This window comes from Sceloporus occidentalis, unplaced genomic scaffold (assembly GCF_023333645.1).
Source record: "Sceloporus occidentalis isolate IW3139 unplaced genomic scaffold, rSceOcc1.0.p SCAF_62, whole genome shotgun sequence".
NCBI classification, from domain to species: Eukaryota; Metazoa; Chordata; class Lepidosauria; order Squamata; family Phrynosomatidae; genus Sceloporus; species Sceloporus occidentalis.
In genome coordinates, this window is record NW_028317042.1 from 533,933 (window position 1) to 558,655 (window position 24,723).

Below are 24,723 nucleotides of genomic sequence, written 5' to 3' on the forward strand. Positions count from 1 at the left end.
GTGCTTTGTTCTAGTTGTAAAAGCCATAATTGAATCTGGGAAAATGCCGCTTAAAAATAGAAATGTGTGTACACTCATCAGCAATCATAAGACAATTCTAATTCTGCAGCCGAATGTATTTACATAATAATGTCTAATGACAGAATGGGAAATATGTTTTAATAAAATCACTAATTAAATGCATTTACACATCAACAGTTTAATTCGCAAGAGGGAATACACAGCTTGGTCTACAAATGTTGTGATCCTATTTACAGTTAAACACAGCTTACATAATAATGTATCGTATATCAAATTGTCAATTCTTTATGTATATCTTCTATTTTTCCCCCCCTTACTACCTAATCATCTTGAACAAGACAGTATATTAGGTACTATAAATAATAGTATGTCAGAAAATCCCTAAGTAGCCCAAATTCTCCCTTCTTCTCATCTACTCTTACCAAGGCTGCCTGAACCAACCAACAACAATCAGTAACTTCATAGGGAGTGATAACTTAATGAAGAGGAATATCTGGCAGATATATATATATATATATATATATATATATATATATATTTATATATATATATTATATACAGTATATATATATATATATATAATTAATAATTACAATTATTTTTTTATTTAGCTTTTAAACTTCATTTTCTATTTTAATTCACTTAAAAATAAAATAATGTTTACTAATTTTTTTTTCAAACTTATTTCATGTTTTTCTTTTCTCCCTTAATTATTTAATTCTTGAGTTGAATCTGATATATTTTATTAGGGCAACACAGAAAAAAATATGCTAATGGGACTTCAGTAACTTTATTTCTTTTTTCTATTCTGCCACAATAAAAAGGTACGAACTTCGACTAAAGACTCCGTTTTCTCTTGAACTAATACGGCAATCTCCATTTGTCCAATTCACTAAGAATCTAAACCACAAAAGAGATAAACATTCTAGTTCCGACTGTAAATTTATGGGCTTTTTTTTTTTTTTTAATTCCCCAGTTATCCCTATTTAAATCTCGTTATTTAAAGAAAAAAAACTTGGTTTGCTGTCTTTTTATTTCCTTTCACAAGACGTCTTGGTAAAATCATCTCTTGCTCTTCCGTTCCCACAATAAAATTCTTGCAGCTTGTCTAAATTATTATTTTTAATCAGAAAAGGCCCTGATGTTAGTGCTTGTGACATATAATTGCTAGTCAATTTTCTTAAGTGGAGAGTCCAATTTTCGCCTGGTGAAATGAAACTTTACCCTAGTGATTTTTTTTTAAGCCCAAAGGCCTTTCAGCGTGGCTTGGTAGCAATTATATTAATGTGGAGATGGCGAATGGGGGGGTGTTAAACCACTACCCTCCCCACCCCATCTTATACTTTAATATCTAAATAAATTTGCCACTTAGAGTACTTGAGTATTGTTAACAGCTATTTTTTTTCTCAAAATAAAGTTATTTTCTGGAATACTATCCTAATTGATAAACTAATTTCCTGAATTCCTGCTCTCTCTCCAATAATTTGATTTTTTTCAGAAGAAAGATTACATTAAAAACATTTCAGAAAAGCTAATGACACTAAGAGTCTCCCACCAAACCCATTAATTTCTACACTTTGTGTTGCCATTTGCTAAAATTATTCTCAACATCTAACTGACATCTGATGTCTCGAGTGTCTTTAGTGTGCCAGCCCCAATTCCCTGATTAATTCATAGAAAAACGGGTTTCTTTATTCATTTTATATAGGTTTTGATTGGAATCTCTGCTAAACCATATTTTATTCACAGAATATTTTTTATTTTATTCACAGAATATTTTTTATTTTATTCACGGAATAAAATGGATATGAAAAAGAAAGCTAGATTAAATATATCTCGTTATTAATTTATAATGCTCAAAAAAAGAAGATTTTGTGTTTTACTGAAAGGAGGGGGAAGCTCTTTCTCGTTGCACGTTCCGAGGTGTTACAGAGAAAGTGTTACGGAAAATTCCTTCCTCCTCTTGTGTTTTCATTTCATTGTGTTTTCATTTCAGCTGTTTCATTTGTCGCCTTTGCATTTTAGGATGCGCAAAGTCTTTGTCCAACGCGAAAACCCCCAAAATGCATTGCAAATCACACAGTGACCACGTAACGGCTCCAAACCTAACTTTATTTATTTGATCAATTTTGTTCTTTTTTTGGACTTGACAAATGAACTACAAAATAAACACAAAACGACAAAATAAACTGAATCAATACAGAATATGGTTACTATTCCGATGTATATGTAAAATTCAATGTCTCATTTTAATTTTAGATCTTGAGTGTTATATATATATATATATATAAGTTTTTTTTTCCCTCGTCGCCCCAATTTAGAGTGCACTATTATAAGTCATCGGGAAGAGACCTCACTCTGTTCCATCCTGGTGTCATTCTAGTCTTAGCTCTCTCTCAGATTCACAAGTCTGGTGAATAGACCCCCTTTAGATAAGGCAAGCGAAGCTGCCACCCACCCCCTCTCTCTCTCTCCCTCTCTCACACCACATGTGCGACTCATGTTTCTGCTTTCGGTGGCGACAATGTGGAGCCAGAGTCTTTCCGTTCAGCATTGCTCAGCTTTGAGTAGCTAGAAACAACACAAACAGAGACTGCCCCTCTCTCTTCTACCTCTGCGCTGTCGTCGTTTCACCCACAGTGCACGTATGTGTATGAACGGGCCTGTGCTGCGATTTATAGCAAAAAAACGAAAATTCTGTACATCCAAAAGGCCGATTCATACCTACCTACAATGCCACTACTGAGCTAGAAAGCTGTACGGATCCGTGTTCCACCAAACAGCGCCGTCCCTTCTAACCTGTGATTTACTGCTCGCTACAATAACCGCCTCTGCACACTTCATTAAATTCACAACACATACAGTTTTCCTCAATTAAATTCTGCCATAAATCAAAACAAAAATAAACCACTTCCTTGTCTTATGTCATGTTTTCTCGATTTGCCGTATCTGACTTCTTTACACGTTTTTTTTGAAGACGGACCTTTTTTTTTTTTTTCTTTTCCTTTTTTTTTCCCTGAGCATCTGTTGCAAAAATAAACAAATTGCGGATAATTATCCAGCTAAGAAATGTTAAAATGATCCCAGATGTAAATAGTTAACCAGTCAAGTGCCGGAGGGGTCTTGCGGGTACGTTAATGACACAGAAGGAGTTTCGCAGCAAATTGTCATCTGTTCGCTCCTCCGATAGCATCAATGCAAAGGCTAATTGCTCCCAATTTACTGCTCATAAACTATAGTCCTACCTCTAGTTTAGCTGTGATCCTGAGGGACTGCCCTGTAAAAGTGGAGAAAAAAGTGACAGCCAGGAATCACTTCATTAAATAACATAAAAAATTGCTATTAACAGGAGTATTCGCTTTTCCTTGTGATTAAAAATAATAACATTTTCAAACTAGCTTGGTATATCGTGGCCTTCACAATGGGGACCACCGTCTACTTCCACATGTGTGATTAGGCCAGCTTAATGTTAAGCGATATAACATTATTATTTTAATTGTTCTGCCTTGAAGTTGCTTTATTATGATTTCGCTAGCAGGCCCGATTAAATTAGCAACTGCCCCAATTAAGCCAAGGTATGGTGAGAACTGATGAAATGAGTAAAAAGGGCGCTGACTGCACATGGATGGGATGCTACTCTTTGAGGCAATTGATATACTTTATGTTTTATAAATGTTAATTTTAAAGAGTTTTCCACCTATTAACAAATTGCGTATCACAAAACTACAATACAAATCACACCCATACCCTGGAAATGTCTGGGTTTGACCCAAAGTCTCTGGCTGAAGCACTCCGGGTCAGTTTCCACCTTCTCCAGACAGGAGACCACATGCTTCTCCTCCTACTTCCTGTCCTCTTAAAGCATTTGGGGACAAGCCCTGCCCCATGTGCAACTAGCCCCACCTAAATATGTGGCTAGCCCTGCCCCCAACAGACTTATAGCCCTGTCCCCTTGCAGAGTCACTTTCTCATAATGAGGAGAAGCTCCGGGTGACCAAGCCTGGGAAGTTCCCAGATACAATCACAGTTATGGCTTAATAAAAACTGTTATTAAAACCATTGTCTTCCCATCATTAATTTCACTTCAATAAAATACTTGGATGGGCCATTAAGTGTCGTTAGAAACACTAAGCCCTTGGTCTTCTAATGCCCCAGGACCTCAGCCTGCCTAAAAAAAAACATAAGCCCTATATTTGAATGTTTTTTCTAAATAAACTTGAATAAGGATACAGTCTGGTTATTCGGCCTTCCTGCAACCTCAAGTTGTGAAGTGGATAGCTTAAGAAACATAGAATTTGACAGCAGATAAGGACCATTCGGCCCATCTAGTCGGCCATTTTTCCTTTTGTAAAGACTTGGTCCTTGGTCTCGTCGTAGATGCATGAGCCGTATGCCTATCCCATACATGTTTAAATTCCCTCACTGTATTAGCCTTTACTACTTATGCTGGGAGTCTGTTCCACTTATCTACCCCCTCCCGCCCAAACTGCATGTGTAACACCTTCATCCCAATCCTGAAATGTTGTATACTGACTTTGTATACTGTTACAAAGAAGGCAAGCTATACGTGCCCTGACTCCCAGAGAGTTCCAGACCGAGATTTCTAATAGTATTGATCAGGAGCTGTTTCTGATTTAATCAGCCGCAGCTTTGTGGGGGGAGGGGTGCCTTTTCCCACAGGTTTCCTGAATAAAACACCAAAATTGTCAATCACAAGGCCCGAGTGTTATCCGTATGCTGTGCCGTTCACGCGCCGACCTGCGTTTTCAACTGCTTTCGCTCTTTGTCGTTGTGGGGCGAAAAACAAATATTTTTAACCCTGTTGATTGCTACGTCACTTGCTTCGTGAAGGGTTAAAGTGAGCAGCCAATCAGAAAAAAGGAATTTGGTTACATAAAATTCCAAAAAAACAGTAGGAAGTCCTTGTAAAAATCTTTTTGAGCAGAAAACCAAAAAAACGCCAGTATTCATAATATAAGCAGTTGTCAGTATTGAGATCTTTGAGAAAATAAATGATAATATTGCCTTTTTTTTATTATTTGAATTTGATATAAATGTGCTTTATGCAAAACTATTTAATCCTAACCCCAAAATTCTGCTTTCCTGCGGCTTGGCAAATAAAAGATAGTGAACTATAAAGCAATGTCAAATACCGCGACAAGTATTTCTAAGTGAGAGGTGCAGACCGGTGCTCAAAGGGCTGTATTTAAAGTGATCTCAATGGCCGTATACATCACTCTCTGCATACTTAATCTTCACTGACTTTGCCAAACCTCAGATTATATTTACATGGTCAGTGGCCGTGATAGTCAATTTCTGGCACGTCATTTGTGTATAGGCTACAATTCTCATTATCCTCTAACCCACAACAGCAGAAGGCTGCCAACCTACGGTTAACGAAAGGCCTTGTCTCTTTGTGGTCATTGAAGGTTTCTAAGGGTCACACTAAAGGCTTTTCATACCTATATGCAGGAAAGTCTTAGAATCCTCCAGAAAAGCCTACATGACAACCCAAGAGCCGCATGAGGACCATACACAGAGTCTGGAATTCTTCAGTTGGAACATATTTTTTGTGTTGTCATAATAAACTGCGACATACAAGATATTATAAAGGATACTAATTATTTCAGACTTCTTCAGATAGAAATGTTCTTTCTATAATAGAATGTTTATGTATATTTGTTTGGGTAGCTGTTAGGAGCTGTTGCATCAGGACCTCAAGACCATGGACCTCCTAAACAGATGATCTAATAGATGAGAAGACATTTCAACTATGTCACGGGTCTCTCTTCCCTTCTCTTTCACTGATTCCTAATTTTGCTGGGAATTAGGGGTGTGAAGTTATGACATTGAACCCTCACTTCAGGGTGGAAGACAGATCTGTCTCCTCTACTAAAACTAGAGGTCCAGGAGGCCACGAAGGGATGTGGGAGAAGCAGGATGGAACTGAAGTTCCTCGGCAGACCAAACAGGGATACATCTACTAAAGAGGTGAAAAGTTAAAGAATGAAACCACTTGTGTTATTCCACGGGTCCACGGAACCATACCTTCCACCGAAACGACACATTAGAACTTAGAATATAAAAGAATATAAAAAAAGAGAAGTGAGAAACCATAGTACAAACTTAAGTACACTGACGCACATTAGAGCCATTCGACTGAATCCTTCAGCATCGTTACGTTAATTAAAAAGATTTCGAGAGGCTGATGAGCGCGGGCCGTACCGGTGAGAAGAGATTGGACGATTCTACTGGGTTCATTAAAAAAGGTAGAGAGTATAACCCTTAGCGGCTCCTGCTATAAAGAGATGGGCCATTGATTTGGTGTACGTTTCAGCAGATGAAGTAGACCTCATCGTTCCTTGTCACTATGGAGACACAAATAGAGATACCAGCCTTTGCAACATGGGCAAAGCTAACATTTAACTCTTTCACTGCACAGTGGAATAGTTGTTTAAGAATCCATGAAACGTTCAGTGGTCACATGCCCGGTGTCCCAGTGACTGAAGTAGACCGTAGTCACCCATATGTGGTTTGCCACTCGCTTAAAGAGCCAAGAACGATTTAATTCCCCAGTCTGGTATAGATTTTAGTTACCTTACTCCATTGGCGAGCTGAAACCACCAAATAGTCTAAAGAGCAAAAAAAACGACACTTCGCAGCGTCATCAGGAGTACTCCGCAGAGCTGAAAGTGATCATGAAACAGTTGAGGAACTCAATAGTTCTTTGTTAACATTCGAGAAACCTAAAGGTTCCTACTTTTAGGGGGAAAAAAGAGAGAAGAACTCAAAATTTGTAACAAATCTGTCCCCTCGATCTACCCTGGTATTCTAAACTATATGGTCGCGGGGGGGGGGGGGCAAGAAATATGAGAAAGCTAAAAATGACACAGACATATTATTTCATTATGACCTGTGGCATAGGTCAGGTCTGCTCGAGTCTCTGGGTTTGTACTGGAAAGAGCTGTTGATGTTATTTAAAGAGCCAGGCCATCTTTCCTTGATTAAAACAAATAAACATGTTTAGAAATGTAACCTTTAACCCCTTCTTCACAATGCAATGTAAAAATCAGTCTTCAAGAGGGTGGGTATTGCATTGCACAACTTTTTTCAAGTATTTCCTTTTTAGCACATATCCTATTTTAACCCCTTAAAGAGCGAAGCATTCATATGTTTAAACAGTAGAGGGTTCTTTGATTTAGGGACATGAAATACGTCTAAGTAAATACTTAAATTGAAAAATGAATGGAATTTTAATGATCTTGGCTACAAAAAGAACGTTTTTTTCCACTGTGATGAATGGAGGTCCTTAAAAATCAACCATTTTGTCCCTAAACTGTCAAAACACACATTTTTACGCATGTAAAAAATGATTGTTAAAGCCACAAAACCATTTTTAATACTGCGGATGTAGATAATAAAATATCTCGTTATGCCTGTACTAGAAGAATTACAAGTAAATGTACAAATCAAGTGAAAAATTACTTTTAATTTGGTTTGAAACGGACGCTATTTGTGGCATCATCAAATAACACCATATGCAAATGAACTATTAAAATGGAGAGTAACTCACAGCCCCGGCGCAATATATCACACGTTATAGCGCATGTTCCAGACCTAATTCTTCACTTACATCATCTAACAAGATAAATACATTTCTTTGGCAATATCTACCATTGATGATAATAATTTTGATTAATAGTCTGTTACGACATATAGTTAGAGAGACAAGAATCAGGATAAAAAATCCAGAAATCAAAGAAACTATTAACTATTGTGCGGCAATATATCCCATTATGGCTATTATTCTTTATAAACATCAGTGATTCGTTATTCGAGTTACTTGTCCACTAAGATCATTAAAAACTGGATAAAAAATATAGTATTTTTTAAGACTAATAAGGAGAAGAGGAAAGATATATCAGAAATTATAATTAAATTTGAATTTTGAAATTGAAATTTTTCAAAAATATATTTTAAAAAGAATCACATGAAGTTTAACCATCGATGTTTCGAAAACTACAATCCTTGATGTATGCGTAAATAGTGTTGAATTCATATTACTGGATAATTTGGAAAACTCTTGCGCACGCAGCCTCAAACTAATTATCTGCAATTTTTATTTAACCATTTGAAGCATTAATCAGATCCGAGCTAATTACAGGAATTAAGAAACTAAACGGTGGAATCTTCTAAAACATAGCGCAAAAGGCAGTTTATACAATTACTGTGTGTAGATGTTCGTTCTAAAGAGCAAAAACATTTCTAGACTAATGAAAAGGGTCTCGGAAAATTAAATTAACAAGGGGGAGCAGACTGATATGAAACTAAATTAGCATCAAATGCAAATTACAGGGTACTTAATGGTAGAACAGGTGCAGAAAAGGACCCTAAATGAGATGAATGAATAAAACATCCCTTTGCACAAATGTGGAAGCTGACACAAAGTCAATCATATGAATTATGCAACAGCCTTCACGCGGCTGGCAGGGTCATCTTTTCTTGACCTTTGAAACAGGAAGTGAAATTTGGTCCAAATTTAGGTGCGTTGAAAAAAAAATCACCACTATTTGATAAAAATCATCACATAGTCCAATTGTATAGAATTTTGTTGTTTAAAATGAGACTCAGTTCTTAGAAATCCAATACCATATAAATCAAGAGAAAAATCTAATTCTTCTTTTTTCCCCCCTCTTCTTATCATATTTATTCAGCAAATCTCTTCTAATTAACGCTTGGTGAATCAGCGTGCAAATGACAAACGAGTGACCGGATCTAATACCCTGGCCTTGTGTGATATTGGGTGTAAAAACACAACTTTTCCAAAAGACTACTCTTTTGATTATTAATACTTTCAGACAGATCGTTTTAAATCTGGAAATTTAGACTTTAAAAATTCTATTAAAGTGTAATAAATATAAATCAACCTTATTTTTAGTTCTCTTAATGTCTTAAATTCTAAAAAAACCCATCACCAGGCGTTAAAAAAACCCACTGTAAATAAGAAAAATAAATTCTGACATTTTTCAGCTTACAAATAATGTATAAATATTATAAAATACATATAATAAAATATGTTATATAATGATAATTAGAAATCCTGAGTTACGGGGAAACTGTCACGTTACAGATTATTCACAATCATTACACTTTAATATAAAATATTTATCATGTTTTTTTATTTTTAATAAAAGAAAACAAAAAATGTAGAGAACTTCCATCTTGCTGCCTGGGGGAACCTCCCAGTGTACCCTCCCCAGAGCTCTCCCTCTTTTAGGGGCGTGGCTTTATGAAGGGGTGGGGCTAGCTGCACATAGGAACAGAGCTTTTAGTGGGTGGGGAGTAAAGTAGCCCAGAGAAACAGCGCTTCACCCGAAGACACCGGGTCAAACCCAGAAAGTTCTCATGTATGGGCATGACATTTAAAATTGAGGTTCCACCCAAGGAAACCATTAAAATATTAGCAAATTCTGGTGTTTGAGGCTAATGCCTCAGATTCCAGTATAATTTTTATTGCGGGATCATGGGAAAAAATTTAAAAAAATGCATGAAGTACCCTGGCTATTCCATTTAAAAAAAATAATTACAAGTTATTGACAGTTTCCAGAGATAGATTCACCGATGGTCTAATAAATTGGATGTGATAGGTCCCCATCTTTTAGCTTTGAAAAGGTTATCAGCTTAACATACATCTGTGGCGTTAAAGAGTTAAAGGGCACATTTGTCTACCTTCTATAGAATAAATAAACCAAATTTTTGTCGTATGTACACATATATGCTAATAACCAAAAGCTCTATTGATTATAATAAGTCATACAGAAATGTCCCCAGGCCACACACATATAGCATAATCTGAGCAGGCGTCCTCATGCAATAATAATGTTAGTGGCAGGGGAGGTAGATGTACATTTTAGCCCTGCAGAGATTAACATATCTCAAGACAGAGAAGCATGTTTTTGGGTTAAACGAGGTAACGTTAAACGACCTGAGATCTCTCGAGATGTAATTACTTATTTGGTGACCAGACCTCCCTTTTAATACAAGATGCCTATGAAAATGTTCGTTCCGCGGGGCTATGCAGGGACCGGTGAACGTCGGAATAAAATACGTTCTTATTTATAGCCACAGGATATTAAACGAGTAGTTTGTTCACCTTAAATTACCCCCCACCGCATTTCTCTAAGATTATCATTTTTAAGAAGGGGGTTACACAAAAATAGAAAATAAATATATTTAGAGGTCTGGGTTTTAAAAGGGGAGCTAAAGCTAAATATTTTGGATTAGGCAACCAGAAGACCCCTTTAGCTAGGGCCAATTATATATATATATATATATATATATATATATATATAAATACATGCAACTATTTTAATGTGGCTCTATGGGTAAAATTTTTTACATTACATTTTATTTATAGAGTGCCAGCGGATTCCGTGCCGCTAACTACCCTTGGAAAAAAAATGTAGATTTTTTTTTTTTTTTTTTTTTTACAAACAAAGTACATTTAGAAAATATTTTGAGTGACTGAGTGGTTTTATTTCGTTAATAGGCCTGGAAGAATAGCAGTAAGTTTGTACCAAAAAGGAAAATAAAAGTTATTAATCACGAAACAAAAATGCATTAATTACGGGAATTGTATTACTTGTCACAGATGAGCGGAATTTAATACATAGCTAGGCAATAGACAGATGGGTAGATGCATAAATAGATAGATAGATAGATAGATAGATAGATAGACAGATAGATAGATAGATAGATGGCTAGATAGATAGATAGATAGATAGATAGATGATAGATAGATAGATAGATAGATAGATAGATAGATAGATAGATTGATAGATAGATGGGTAGATGGACAGATAGATAGATAGATAGATAGATAGATAGATAGATGGCTAGATAGATAGATAGATAGATAGATAGATAGATAGATAGATAGATGATAGATGGGTAGCTGGACAGATAGATAGATAGATAGATAGATAGATAGATAGATAGATATATGGGTGGGTAGATAGATAGATAGATAGATAGATAGATGGGTAGATAGATAGATAGATAGATAGATAGATAGATAGATAGATAGATGGGTGGATAGATAGATAGATAGATAGATAGATAGATAGATGATAGATAGATAGATAGATAGATAGATAGATAGATGGGTAGATGGACAGATAGATAGATGGGTAGATAGATAGATAGATAGATAGATGGGTAGATAGATATATGGGTGGGTAGATAGATGGGTAGATAGATATATGGGTGGGTAGATAGATGGGTAGATAGACAGATGGATAGATGGGTAGATAGATAGATAGATAGATAGATAGATAGATGGGTAGATAGATATATGGGTGGGTAGATAGATGGGTAGATAGATAGATAGATAGATAGATAGATAGAATGCATCTATGTAATATTTGTGATATACTTTTAGATAGACATAAAAGCCATCAAAAACCCATCACTAAATTCCATTTTTTACCAGGTTAATTCTTCTATTGGCTGATTTGCCTTTTAGAAAATATTCAACTACCTGATAATTACAAATTGATTTTGTAAAATTCAATCAGCAGTGTATTAAACGTAGAGATTTTCTGGCCGACGTGACAGTGACAGTTACTAATTGCAGTAATCTACGGTGATCCTTTAAATTATTAAAAAAAATAATAACAGACAGATAGATGATAGATAATTAATGAAGCTTCAATATATCCCTTAAGTCGCGCGACTTAATATGAAACCGTTCGTATATACATATGACATTCCGCTCAAAGTAACAAATGAACTTATAAACCATAATTCACTTCATTTAAACAATGTCTAATGTATAGAGCTTTCAATCATTCTTGGTCAACATGACACTGTTGTCTCTCCTTCGATGACGGCCATTTTTCTACCCTTGAATAATGTATTCCAACACCCTATATTCCAACCAGGGCCGGCCCAAGGCAAAATGCCGCCTGGGTGCGAATTTTAAAATGCTGCCCCCCCCCTTATCTACCCTTCCTCTCCCTCCGTCCTTGCCGCCCCCCCCTTATCTACCCTTCCTCTCCCTCCGTCCCTGCCGCCCCCCCCTTATCTACCCTTCCTCTCCCTCCGTCCCTGCCGCCCCCCCCCCTTCTTGTACTTACCTTTCGGCAGTCCTGCGGCGAGTCTCCCTGTTCGGTCTCGGGGCCGGCTTGTAATGCTGAGCGCCGGAAATCTTCCGGCACTCAGCATTACAAGCCAGCACCGAGACCGAACAGGGAGACTCGCCGCAGAGGAGAGAGCGAGGGGCGCCGAGCGGGTACTGACAGCGGCGCCCCTTTCTCTCTCTTTCGCTTTAAAAAAAAAAAAAAGGGGCTTGGGGCGGCGAAGTGCCGCCCCTTCAAGAGTGCCGCCTGGAGCGGTTGCCCCACTCAGCTCCATTGTCGGGCCGGCCCTGATTCCAACACAGTATTAACTTCTACCATGTCTACTGGAAGGCTGTTCCACTTGTTCACCGCCCTCTCAGAGAAGAAGCCCTTTAAGCCTTATCTATAAAAGTAGAGTCGGAATGATGAAACGGCCTGAAATATTTCTCTCCACCTGCCCGTCGGTTACTTCTCGGCCAAATACAGGAGCACGCTTACGACAAGAAGGACAAAGAGCCTTTTGTACATAGCGCAGTCCCCACAATTTGTAGGTATAACTCATCTGGCATTCCTGACGATGCATCTCAGGACAGTGGAAGGGATTCTGTGATCAGGCCACCCACAGCCAGAAAAACTGCTCTACAGAGACACATTGTGTCCATTTGGTCACGTAGGATCCGTGCTGCAGCTCGGACTATGTATGAGGCTGGCGTGATAATGTCATCGCATGAAACCAGAATACCAAGGGATCCTGGGGCACTCATGAATCTGGTTGCTTCCATAAATACGGAGTATTATGAAAAGGGCATTAATAAAGGTGCTTGTGGTATTGCAGTCTATTGCAAGAAGGTGTCTAAATGGTCTTGGTTGGCCAATTCCCTGGGCTTGTCCGAAGCCGTGAAGTCAAATGGGGCATACCACAAAATTCAGCCCCGTGGTTCCTCGAATACTAATGGGAAACATGGACTCCTGTTACAAGGTGCTTTTATTTATTGTCCTGGCATCTCAGGAAGGATCGAAGGGCTTATTTACTAAAGCGAGCGTTGGCAGGATTGTTGGAGTTTCAACTCACCAACGTCACTATGCATAGAAACATAGAACTCGACAAGATGTCTGCCCTGTTGTCCTGCTGTAAAGATGCAAGCCTCAGTCGTTGGTCTCATCTGACATTCAGGAGCCATATGCCTACACCACACATGCTTACTGTATTAGCCCCCTACCATTTCTGCTGGGAGACTGTTCTATTGATCTACCACCATCTCAGTAAAATAAATCTTCTTTATATTACATCTAAGCCTCGAACCTCTGGTTTTAGTTTGGGAGAAATAAATCCAGCGTCTTCTTCAGTTGTCCGTATCGTGTTTTGCCCAAGAGATATCGTATGGACACAGCTCGAGCTCGCCTCGGAGGATCGGAAGCTAACAGGTCACCCCGTTGCGCGGAGGTGTCTGACCCAGAATAAACCGATTCGGTTCTCACAGTCGGCTGTATAACTTGGCCAGCGCCTGTTTGGGAAATCTGCTTCTCTGTTAAATGACAGCTCTCGGCAGACAGCTGCTTCTCATTTTAAAAGGACCGCTTTCGCTATCCCCGCAAGTGCTAAAGAAAATAATCTCAATGGTCCCAGGGTAAAAAAAAAAAAAATAAAGCTTTCACAGGGATCCACGGCACTAAATAATAAAAAAAAAAAGTCTATGGAGATAATTGAATTCATTCCTCCATATTCTGGGGCTAAATGGAAACCATCAAAATAAATAAATATGTCTCCCTTCAATATTACTTAAATAACAAAACTGGCCGGATACGGAGACGGGGGCTCGAAAAGAAAATTGTGGTGCGAGGGTATTCTGGATGGAGGTTTAAAGAACGTCAGAGCATTACAATAAAAAGTTAACCCCTCTCTGCCTGGATCCTTCGACAGTACATGGAGTTGGCTTTTTTATGTTATCGACCTTACTCGGACCCTGACTGGAGGATTAAGATACTTCTTTAAACGCGAAGGCAGGTTTTATATAGGTTATTACAGAAGGCAAGTTTACATTGTAATTTTTTACCCCAGTTTCCATAATACACTTTTTTCACATACGTATAGCGTTGGGGTTTTTTTTTCCCCTCTTACTTCAAAGGTTGCCTTAACTTGACATTTTATATGATGGGGGTTATGTATAAAAAGCAATTCTGGTGCAAACTTTAAAAGGCGGTGTAAACACCAACCATGGCAGCCAAAGGAATGTTTCTTCTGATCGAAGGGATCCATCAGTGGCGCTAGTGATAGGACCATTGCATTAGAATCATTTTATATCATTTTTACAGTATACTGAACAGTAACCAGGCTCATTGTATAGAATGCCATTGTATAGAATGCCTGGGTACGTATACAAATATAGCAGCTCCATTCGCATGTTGACAAAGGGCTAACAAGGTGTTAATTGTTATATATGAGCTATCTCACCCTTCCGTGGAGGTGGAAGGGATTGCTTTTTTGGGTGGCCTCTCCATTAAACTGATCGGTGCTCACGGGAAGTGACTTATTGGAGAATAAGGACAAAGCAGCCTTCCTTGTAGAGACGGAGAACACCGAGAAAGTCCCCGTCTGACAGTTACAATCAGATACGCTGCCACATGGACGGATGTCGTCGGAAATATATTCAGCTATGAACCTGACAGTGTACATTTGGCTGTGCGGGGCAGAACACAAAGACATGTCTTGAATAATTTGCAAATCCTGGTGTTTGTATAAGAACCACAGAGAAGGAGAAGAAGGTCCGTGTCAGTGTCACGTATTTAGCAGGATAGACCTAACGGCTTCTGTCACTTTTCCCAAATCCTACATTTTACGTTACAGAACACTAAATAAATCTGTGTAAAGGAGCTCAAAAAGTTATCCCTCTCCTCTGCTGATTGGTTGAGGCAGCTTTTATAACAGCATGGTGGAGGGGGGGGCAGGAAAGGACCTCAGGACAGGAAATCGACTAAATAATAAAATATATTGGTAAAATAGTTTTCTATTTTTAAGACACTTATCGCAAACAATTACAATTACGAGGCGGCCATTGGGGGGGGGGGCTTTGAAAAGTAATAATACTTTCCCGGATTTTTTTTTCTGCAGGTAAAAAAAAAAAAAAATAAGATCTGTATTTTTCTGGCAAAAGAATGAAAACAACTTATTTCCATTATGCGTTTTCAGAGTTTGATTGCACGAGAACAGAAAAACAACAAAAAAAAAAAAGAAAGAAAGAAATTCTGCCGAATGCTAATCAGATTAGTATCATCTAGCAGGTGAAATTGCAGAGAGCAAAATAACAAAAGTTTGGTAAATTTAGACTGAGATGTTTTCAAGGAGTTGGAATTGAGAAAATTAGTGTTTTCATTTTTTTTTTAATGTGTCGCATTTTCACCCCAGTCATTTGCTAATGCGGCGCATGAATGTTTACTGGGATAATGATATGGGAAGCCTATAATGTAACATATCTTCTGTAAATAAGAGGCACTTAAGACACAAGCAAATCTTGTTTGCTCCCTCCTGTGCTGTCTGAATACATCTTATGAAGATGAGAACATTATTTACAGGAATACCTGGTAAAATCTGGGGGGGGGTCTTCATATCCATACCACTTAGAGCTCAAAGAGTTATTGTTACATGTGCGGAGCCATCAACATTCTTAAGTAAGTGGAGTTATTTGAGGGCACAAACAAGAATACTCTTAGATGGAAAACTTTTCAGTTTGTGTTGAAAGTGTTCGTGAAACGCGTTGTGTCACCGAAAAAAACTTTGACTCAGATGATCAGAATCGAGCGGAGATGGTCCTCTCTAGAGGAGATATGACACAAAACGGATCCATGTAGACAAAGAAGACACGAAGAATGGAGATATAGGCGTTAGTTTAGTAAATGATGAATGAGGGATGAGAAGGAGGATCTCAGTTCATACCAATTCTGTAGGACAAGCTCAAACGTTCTTACTTGGAAGACACCTTCACGTAACAGAAGATCCCCCCCAGTAACTCATGCGGGGGGGACCAATAATTAAGAAATCCCCCCCAGGGCCGTAGGAATCCCCCCCCCTGCTACTTACCTGCGGGAGGGTCTTCTGTACTGCACAGAGGAAGCGGAACCCAGCAGAGTTCACGTGACATCACATCCTGCTTCCTCTGTGCAGTACCAGAGAACGCAGAGGGAGGCCGTGCCCCCTGCTGAAGTCTGTGAGCGGCATCGAGGAGCTGCAGTGCAGGTAAGTGGGTGGGGAGGGTGTTTGAATCAGTATGCGTGATTGAGGGAATGAATCTGTGAATGAATGAGTATATGAATGAATGAGTGTGTGTGATAGCATGGATGTGTAAGTGCTGGAACCTAGGCATGATGGGACTGTGATTGCTGTTAGCAATCACATTCCTATCATGCCAATTCAGCCAGTACATGCTGAAACCTAGCTAGCTGCCCCCTTGTCTATTGATGCTGCCAGCAATATGGGGTCTGCACATCACTTACAGCCACCCTGTACCAGCATGTACTGGCTGACTTGGCATGATAGGAGTGTGATTGCTAACAGCAATCACAGTCCCATCATGCCTAGGTTCCAGCATTTACTGGTTGGATGTGTAAGTGCTGGAACATAGGCATGATGGGACTGTGATTGCTGTTAGCAATCACACTCCTATCATGCCAAGTCAGCCAGTACATGCGGAAACCTAGCTAGCTGCCCCCCTTGTGTATTGATGCTGCCAGCAATATGGGGTCTGCACATCACTTACAGCCACCCTATAGCAGCATGTACTGGCTGCCTGGGTATGATAGGAGTGTGATTGCTGTTAGCAATCACACTCCTATCATGCCAAGTCATATTGCTATTTTTTTTGTCCAATTGTGGTGTGTTACCTACTTTTATTAAAAATTTGAGTTTTTATTATTATTTTTAAAGGTGGGGGGTCATTTTCGGTTTTGGCTAAGTGAACCGTGAATGTTTTGGTCCAGAATTTTCATTTTGGTGCATCCCTAGAATAAATAGAACTATTTCATGTTTAATTATCTTGAGTCCTGAATTTGTAGTCACACAACTTTCTAGGCCCAGAAATCAGTGAGAGCAAAAGTAAAGGTTTTGTGTCATTTACTTTATTTTAATCTGCATATTTTATTAAAGGGCATATTTTCTCACAGCGAAAAATGAGTGCTATAGGGAGAGGGTAGCTAGTGAGAAGGGAGAGTAGGGAGAGGGTAGCTAGTGAGAAGGGGGTAGGGAGAGTGTAGATAGTGTGAGAAGGGAGGGTCGGGAGGGGGTAGATAGTATGAGAAGGGAGGGTAGGGAGGGGGTAGATAGTAAGAAAGGGGGAGAGGGGGTAGATAGTGTGAGAGTGGGGAGAGGGGGTAGATAGTGTGAGAGATGGGGAGAAAGTGGGGATCTGATGGGGGAAAATGCTGTCCCCCCCAGATTTTTAGGGGTTCCTACGCCCATGGTTGCATGCCAGTAAGGTCTCTAGAAGAAGGGTGAGATCTTTCCTCGAAGACTGAAAACAAGTTCAATTTACATGAAAAGTAAAAGATATTGGGCAGAGGGCTGATCTACCATTAAGGTTAACTAGGTGAGTTGTGGTTTTGTGGGTTCGGTGGATTTCTAACAGTTTGACTACAAATTGCCTAAGTACTGAACCCACATAGCCACAACTCACCTAGTTAACCTGAATGGTAGGGTTGGCCCTCTGCCCAATATCTTTTACTTTTCATGTTAATTGAACTTGTTTTCAGTCTTCGTGGAAAGATCTCACCCTTCTTCTAGAGACCTTACTGGAATGCAACCCCAAAACGTGAAGGTGTCTTCAATCCCACGCAGAATAACAGGTTCCTCTACTTATTAAATGAGGACTAGCAAAGACTCAGTGGGTTCACTTAAGAGCAATGAAGGTTACAAGTCAAAAAAACGAAATAATAACCCGTTATCGAACCTATAACTTGACAGCAACACACAAAAAAAGTGTGGTTTGAAAACCCAAGCGAGCTCTTGTCATGAAGATAGAAGATCAATAAACAGCACATACAGAAGAAGGATTAGGAACGAATGCATCACAGAAGCTTAACTTCAAATGCATCCTCAATCTTTGTTTCCTCTTCATCTTTTGAAAGGCAAGATCTCAGTTGGATTTGGATCTCGAAGCATTTCTTGTCTGTGAAGTTCTAGACAAACAAATTGTTTTCAAAGTCCCACTTAGCGAGGTACTTTGGAACGTTAATTATGTAAATGCACTTTTCCTAACCAAAATATTTCCTTTTTTTTTTTAATGAATTCTTACCAAAAAGGTTAACTAGAGATTTTAAGAAAGTTGTACAATCTACCAGTTTATATTCATACATAACAGAGAGCAAAAGAAACACGAAGACCTCCACTAAGTCCTCTTAACGTGACCTTCATGCTTAGAAAGGGGTTCGGGTGTCGGTGGTAGGTCAGAAATGTCAGTATTGTGTAAATATAATAAAATGCCGGTAAATACGATACTGTTAAATTGAGAGGTGCGTTTTGGTATCGATGGCATAGATGAACTGATCAGAAAAATGTAATATAATCTATAGATTAGAATCCAGAAAAGCAGCTTTGATCAGATCACAAGGCAAGTTTGACTTCATGGGATACATTTAACCTCTAAAATACCATGAGAGGAGGTGGGGATGGGGACGGGGGGTAGGTATTTTTGAGCTATGCTGCTTGTAAAAATATTAAACGGGAAGTTTATGTAGTGACGTGATTTACGGCAAACAATACAATGATTAGCCTGGCACGATTGTGGTAGATATCACAAATTGTTAATACGTATGTCCATATGCAGGCAGCAGATCGGAACCTGAATGTACAGCGGCCAAATACAAATAGTTGGGTTACTCTTAATACCCTGTGTCCTTCTAGTCCTGACGAGCACGCATTGCAAAATGGGCATTGAGAGGAGTTGCCTGGGGCATTAAGTGGCCAGAACTTCTGTACCGATGGAGAAGCAGAAGATGTTAGCAAATATTCGAAATTAGCCTAGTAAGAAATGTCCTACTTTATGCTTGAGCAGAAACGCAGAGATATTTTTAAACAATTTACTACATTTAACAATTTACATATTGACCTGTTTAGATTTCTAGATATTTTCCCCAGAAAATGAAGGATCTATACAGATTTACGTTGCTGTCCCATGCAGCATACGAAAGACTGACTTGGACCAAGGACGCGAGAATGACTCCCTACACTCAGGTCAATTAGGTTGGCGGAGTTCGCCAACAAGGCCACCCATCCTCCAAATGTCCATGCAGCTGCTTCGGACCCTCGCGAAAAGCAGGGCTGTCAATCACCTTTTTGTTGTCTAGCTAGCAGACACGAAAAAGAAGCGGAATATTCGGGTTGAGGGTCACCATCCTCAAATTTGGTCCTAAGGTTGACCAATACTTGTAGAATTCATTAACTGGGCAAATGTATTTAGTGGACAACTTGATCTGTAGGGTCCTTATAGATATAATAAAACGTCAGTGCCAGGAATAACGTCTGAGTTTTTGTCAAGCCCCGCATTAGCCTTTAGAGCCATTTGCCAGTCACTTCTATGTCTTCAAATAAGGGAATTTTAAAGCAACAATAGCACAATGAGAGACAAGACAGATACTTTTGTCAAGCGAACAAGAAATCTAACAGGGGAAAAAAAAAGCTTTAAATGGACTCTTTATACTTGACGTTTTTTCTCTTTTTCAAAGAAACGAAGGCAGTTGATTTATTTTTTTCCCCCTCTTTCGGCAGCGAACCGGTTAAAGGAAACAATAAAAAAAAGGACGAGGGTGGGGGCGTCACAGCGAGTTGGATTTACTCCCGTTTACTTTTAATCTAAGGTGCTTTGCTCTGTAGCTTATGGGCCTGATGTCGGCCCATTCATCCTGAGCAAATCAACCCCCCCCCTCCCTCCCCATGCGGGACTGGACCCCGAGTGTCTGTCAGCTTTTTGTCAGGGGAGGAAAAAAAAAAAAGAGAGAGAGAAAAAAGGAAAACGGAACAAGAGGGAAGGCAAAGCTAAGAGGAATCTATTAGATGTCGCTGGGCTTTTGTATCCATGTCAATGATTCAGGATTAGAGTGTTTGATATAATCTTATTGATAGAAATCAAAGGAGTCAAGCTCTGGAGGCATATGGCATCAGCTTGGACAATATCTTATTAGGGATGGATCTACTAATGCCTCGCTTTTTTATTGAATTATAAAGGCATTCATCTTCCGACCGACAGGTGTTACTGACTCAGGGTGTCTCAAGAAGAAACCTTTAAAAAAGAAGGTCTTGTCTGGAATTACAACACCCCACATGTTACTCCAAGGGGTTCACTTAATACAGAGCTCTGGCTGGTACAAAAGAGCTCTATATTGTCCAACATTGTAACTGTTTTTAATAGACTATGTTTTTAAATTATGTAGAAACAGATAATTTGTTGCCATTTGGTTCATCTAGCCTGCCCGCTTATTGTAGCCGAGGCAAAACCTCAAACTTTATGTGGGCCGTGGACTTGGTCTTTTGGTTAAAATGCCCTCACCAGGTCTCACAATTTATCTGTAGGCATAGAGATAGATAGATAGATAGATAGATAGATAGATAGATGGATAGATGGATGGATAGATAGATAGATAGATAGATAGATAGATAGATAGATAGATGATGGATGGATGGATAGATAGGTAGATAGATAGATAGATAGATAGATAGATAGATGGTGGGCATCGGTATATAAGGACTAAGCAACATTTGGCCAACCAGCTCTTTTTGAACTATAGCTGCCATGATGTTTTGATCGCCGTAGGCATGTTGCCTGATACTGGTTGTGTAGCTGGGAATCTCTACCTCTCCTCCTGCTCACGAGATCCACTGAAAAGGAAAAGCTCCAGTTTCTGCAGTAACCTCTTGAGAGGCACAGCTGTCAATCATTGCTCGCCTTCTTCGAGCTGACTCCAGACTCCATGGAGGAGAACTGTGATTGACAGATGTGCATCACATGAGGTCCTTTGGAGTTTTTTCGAGGCACATCATTGTAAAAACAAGCGCCAGGGTCTAAATCGTTACCTCATTAATGAAAACTAGAGAAAAGGGTCATATTCTCCATGATGACAGAAATACTTGTTTAGGCTGCCACATTAGGAAGCTGGCCAAAGTTTAATACCCCATAAGTTTAATACCCCATAAACCAACCATTTGCTGCCCCCCTGCCCACTTCCAGATGTCCCATCATTAACCATGTACCTTTATCTCCTTAATTGGTAAAGTATTTGGCAGCCATTTTTACTCACCCGCGGAAAAGTGGGTTTAGCCTCAATGTTAATTATGACCGGAATTCTAGAACCGGCGTGGTTTTGTAAGAAATCTGGTATCTTACATTAGAATTTGAACTCTTAAAAGCACAAGAATGGGTTTGGGCATATTGGAGACATGCCTGACAAGGCAGATTGATGGTTTGGGGACTTTATATCTAAACAAGCATCTGATGACAGCTTAGAACGGCAAAAACAGCTCACGGGGAACTTGCAGTCGACTCCCTGATCTACTTTCGGCAATGGCGGCTTTATTTTTTTGATACTTCTTCTGCAAACCTAATTAGGCAGCTCACTCATTAGTCTTCTGGAAAAATTAGCACAGCTTATGCTAATTACTCCTGTAAAATTTAATAAACTCTTTGAAATAGGAATAGACTAATGAGGTTTTATTTATTGAACTAAAATAACTGTAAGGAAAAAAGGTTAGGACATGGGTATATACATCGAGGTAATAAAACCACAATTTATTCCATTCCGGCTCTGAAATTTTATGGCAGAGCTTTTAAATTCAAATATGAGTTACAATTTGGATGTTAAATCAATCCTGAACTTAATTTAAAAGAAAAAAAAAAATTCTCCTCCCTCTCTCTTCGGATATGATTTGCTGCTCGGAATACCTTCTCACTTTTAATGGGTGTAGAGAATGTATGTCACGGAAATGGCTCCTTTCGGATTACATCATGGCTTCGTTAGACGGCACTTTCGACCAGCGAGATCGGAAGTATCGGGAATTAGTGGACGGATCCATTCTTAATGCCACAGCGAGCCAGAGCTCACACGGCTTGAGTTGAATTGACTGAGCCTAGAGTTGAGTATGAAATAAACTCAGGTTTAACTCTCGACGACTTGTAAGTGCCGGGGTGGGAGCGCTCTGTAAAATCATTTGCGGTGCCATTGTTGGCTTTGGTCATAGGCCCCCCAAACCCTTTTGATACTTTTTGTTTTAAAGATTCTCTTAGCCAACTCTGTCTCCGTGAACATATCCTACAGTTTTGGTTTTTTTTTTGAAAAACCAAGGAATTTAGCACTGGTTTTGGCCAGTACGAAATGTAGCCCAGATTAGCAAATGTAAGCGAAAAACGGACTCTGTCCACAAACAAGGCCCTTTGCCAGATGGGTGAGCAGAGCCACGTTTGGGGCATCTAAAAAATCACTGTTTAGGAAAGAGGGGATTTCTAACAACCTGGCAAAAAACAAAAAAATCCCTTTTCCCGTGATTAGGACACTTTCAGATCTGGCTGCTTATCTGGTAAGGACACCGATCTCCTAAAAGGACACTCCAGCCATCACATAGATGTTCCCTAAATTTTCATGTGGCCACCATTTGTAAACTAATGGGGCAATTCAGCGAACCCCCCCATATGAATTTGCCCCTTTCCCCACTCCAGAATTCCGGGGAAAGTTTTACCTGTCATGTTTTGAACTAATAAGAGACCTTCCTTCCATCTGAAGAAGATACCTCTGAGGTCCAAAAGCTCGTGGAGCTTTACATCTTTTTCCATTGGCCCAGTGAAAGGCATCAACTCCAACTGGAGACCACATTTTCTCTTGGGGGTATATTAACTCTCGTTGGGTATTACGACGTAGCTGTCAGGGCTGTCCCTTGTTCGCACACCTAACACCGTCAAGTATCTGTTCCTTGTTTCACACCGCAATAAAAATAGCTGTTTCAAGTATACACCCAGAATTTTTATCTACGACATCCTGTTCGACCAAGTACTGAGTCACTTCTGCCAAAATCAATAAACAAAGAATGCGAGGCCGGCACCGTTTCTGACTATTTTTGTTACTGTCAAAACGAAAACGTCGAGAGAACAGAGAGGTTTTCCAGCGACATGTGCGTGGAGTAGCGTGCTGCTCCAATGCAGAGATACAAAGTGATTAATTATGGTCACAAGGCTGGCTGGGGGTTTTATACAATGTAACTTAAGTGGCACCCCCATCTACTCAGTTCTTTAAGGGTTAATGTAGGAGTGATCTGAAAGAAAAAGTCTGTGATCATTGGTGGGAAATTTAAAGGGACTATTTACTGTACGTTAATATGTAGTCTTCAAAAATAAAAAAATATATATATAAAAATTACTTTCCTGAGGAAGAAGCTGCAGCTCTGAAGCTTCAGCCACCCTATTCTGTTATGGCCCAACAATTCTTGCCATTGATTGGACGCAGGAAAGGATTCCCATTGAAATGTCCAATGAAGGTGAGCATAATACATGCAAAGAGATGTTTTCGGCTGAACATGACTCCTGCACGGAGAATAAATGGGGCTGGGGATCGGAACGAATGCATATGGGGGGGGGGATTCTGCATATGGTGCTGGAGTATCCCTTTAAGTGATTACTTTTAAATTTAAATGTCCAAAGAGCGAATAATATTAATATTAGAAGCATTTTAATTTAATATGCTATGTGGCAATTATTATAAAGTTTTGTAGACATTGTTCACAATGAAACCAATGATGTCCTAATTATAATAAAACCTCCAATATAATAAGTCTTCCAGGAAAAACAAAAAAAGATGTCTTCCCTTGGAGATGAAAAAAAGTGCAATGCTTGCATTAAAAAAAAATGGTAGAAAATAAGTTTGTTAATTAAAGCGCCCACAATAACTTCCTCTAATTCACTTCAGTACAGGAGGAAAGGGGTTAATGCAAATAGCTAATGAGAAACGGATAGCTTGGTGAGGCATCCAATTAGCAAAATCTTAGTGAGAAATCCAGGGAAAAGGCTAATACAGGAACTATTAACTGCAAGACAAAAAACATAACAAAATAGACCAAAAGAATTCTAAAAACGGAAATGAAGGGTGGAAAATATTTCACAGAGTAAAAAAAAACCCAAAACAATTGTTAAAAAAATGTAAAAAAAATGGAGCAGAGAGGCAAGGAAATAAAACATTGTAAAATCATGTTTATAATAAAAAGTATATATATATATATATATATATATATATATATACATCAAGATCTGCAAGATCTGTGCAGAAAAAAAATTTAGAATACGGATTTTTTATTATTTTTTTAATATTGTTAATTTTTTTTTAATTCTTTTTATTATTTAATATATTTTTATTTAATATATATATTATATTTTTTTTACTTATTTTTTATATGTACATTTTATATATATTTTATATTATTTTTTACTTATTTTTTATATATATTTTCTATATTATATATATATATATATATATATATATATATGAAGCAGTTACAAATTCATTTGGGGGTGCTATATAGTATCTAATAGTTAAGTTTCACACAATAACTTTGTTTTTGTTT

General features: G+C 38.7%; 1 protein-coding gene and 1 pseudogene across 15 annotated transcripts in view; both read right to left on the bottom strand.

The window, feature by feature from the left end:
• The window catches only part of LOC149287250 (transcription factor COE1-like), a 161,935-nt gene that overhangs the window by 113,600 nt on the left and 23,612 nt on the right, over positions 1-24,723 (bottom strand). The window lies entirely within an intron of this gene.
• LOC149287251 (uncharacterized) lies at positions 10,684-12,723 on the bottom strand (annotated as a pseudogene).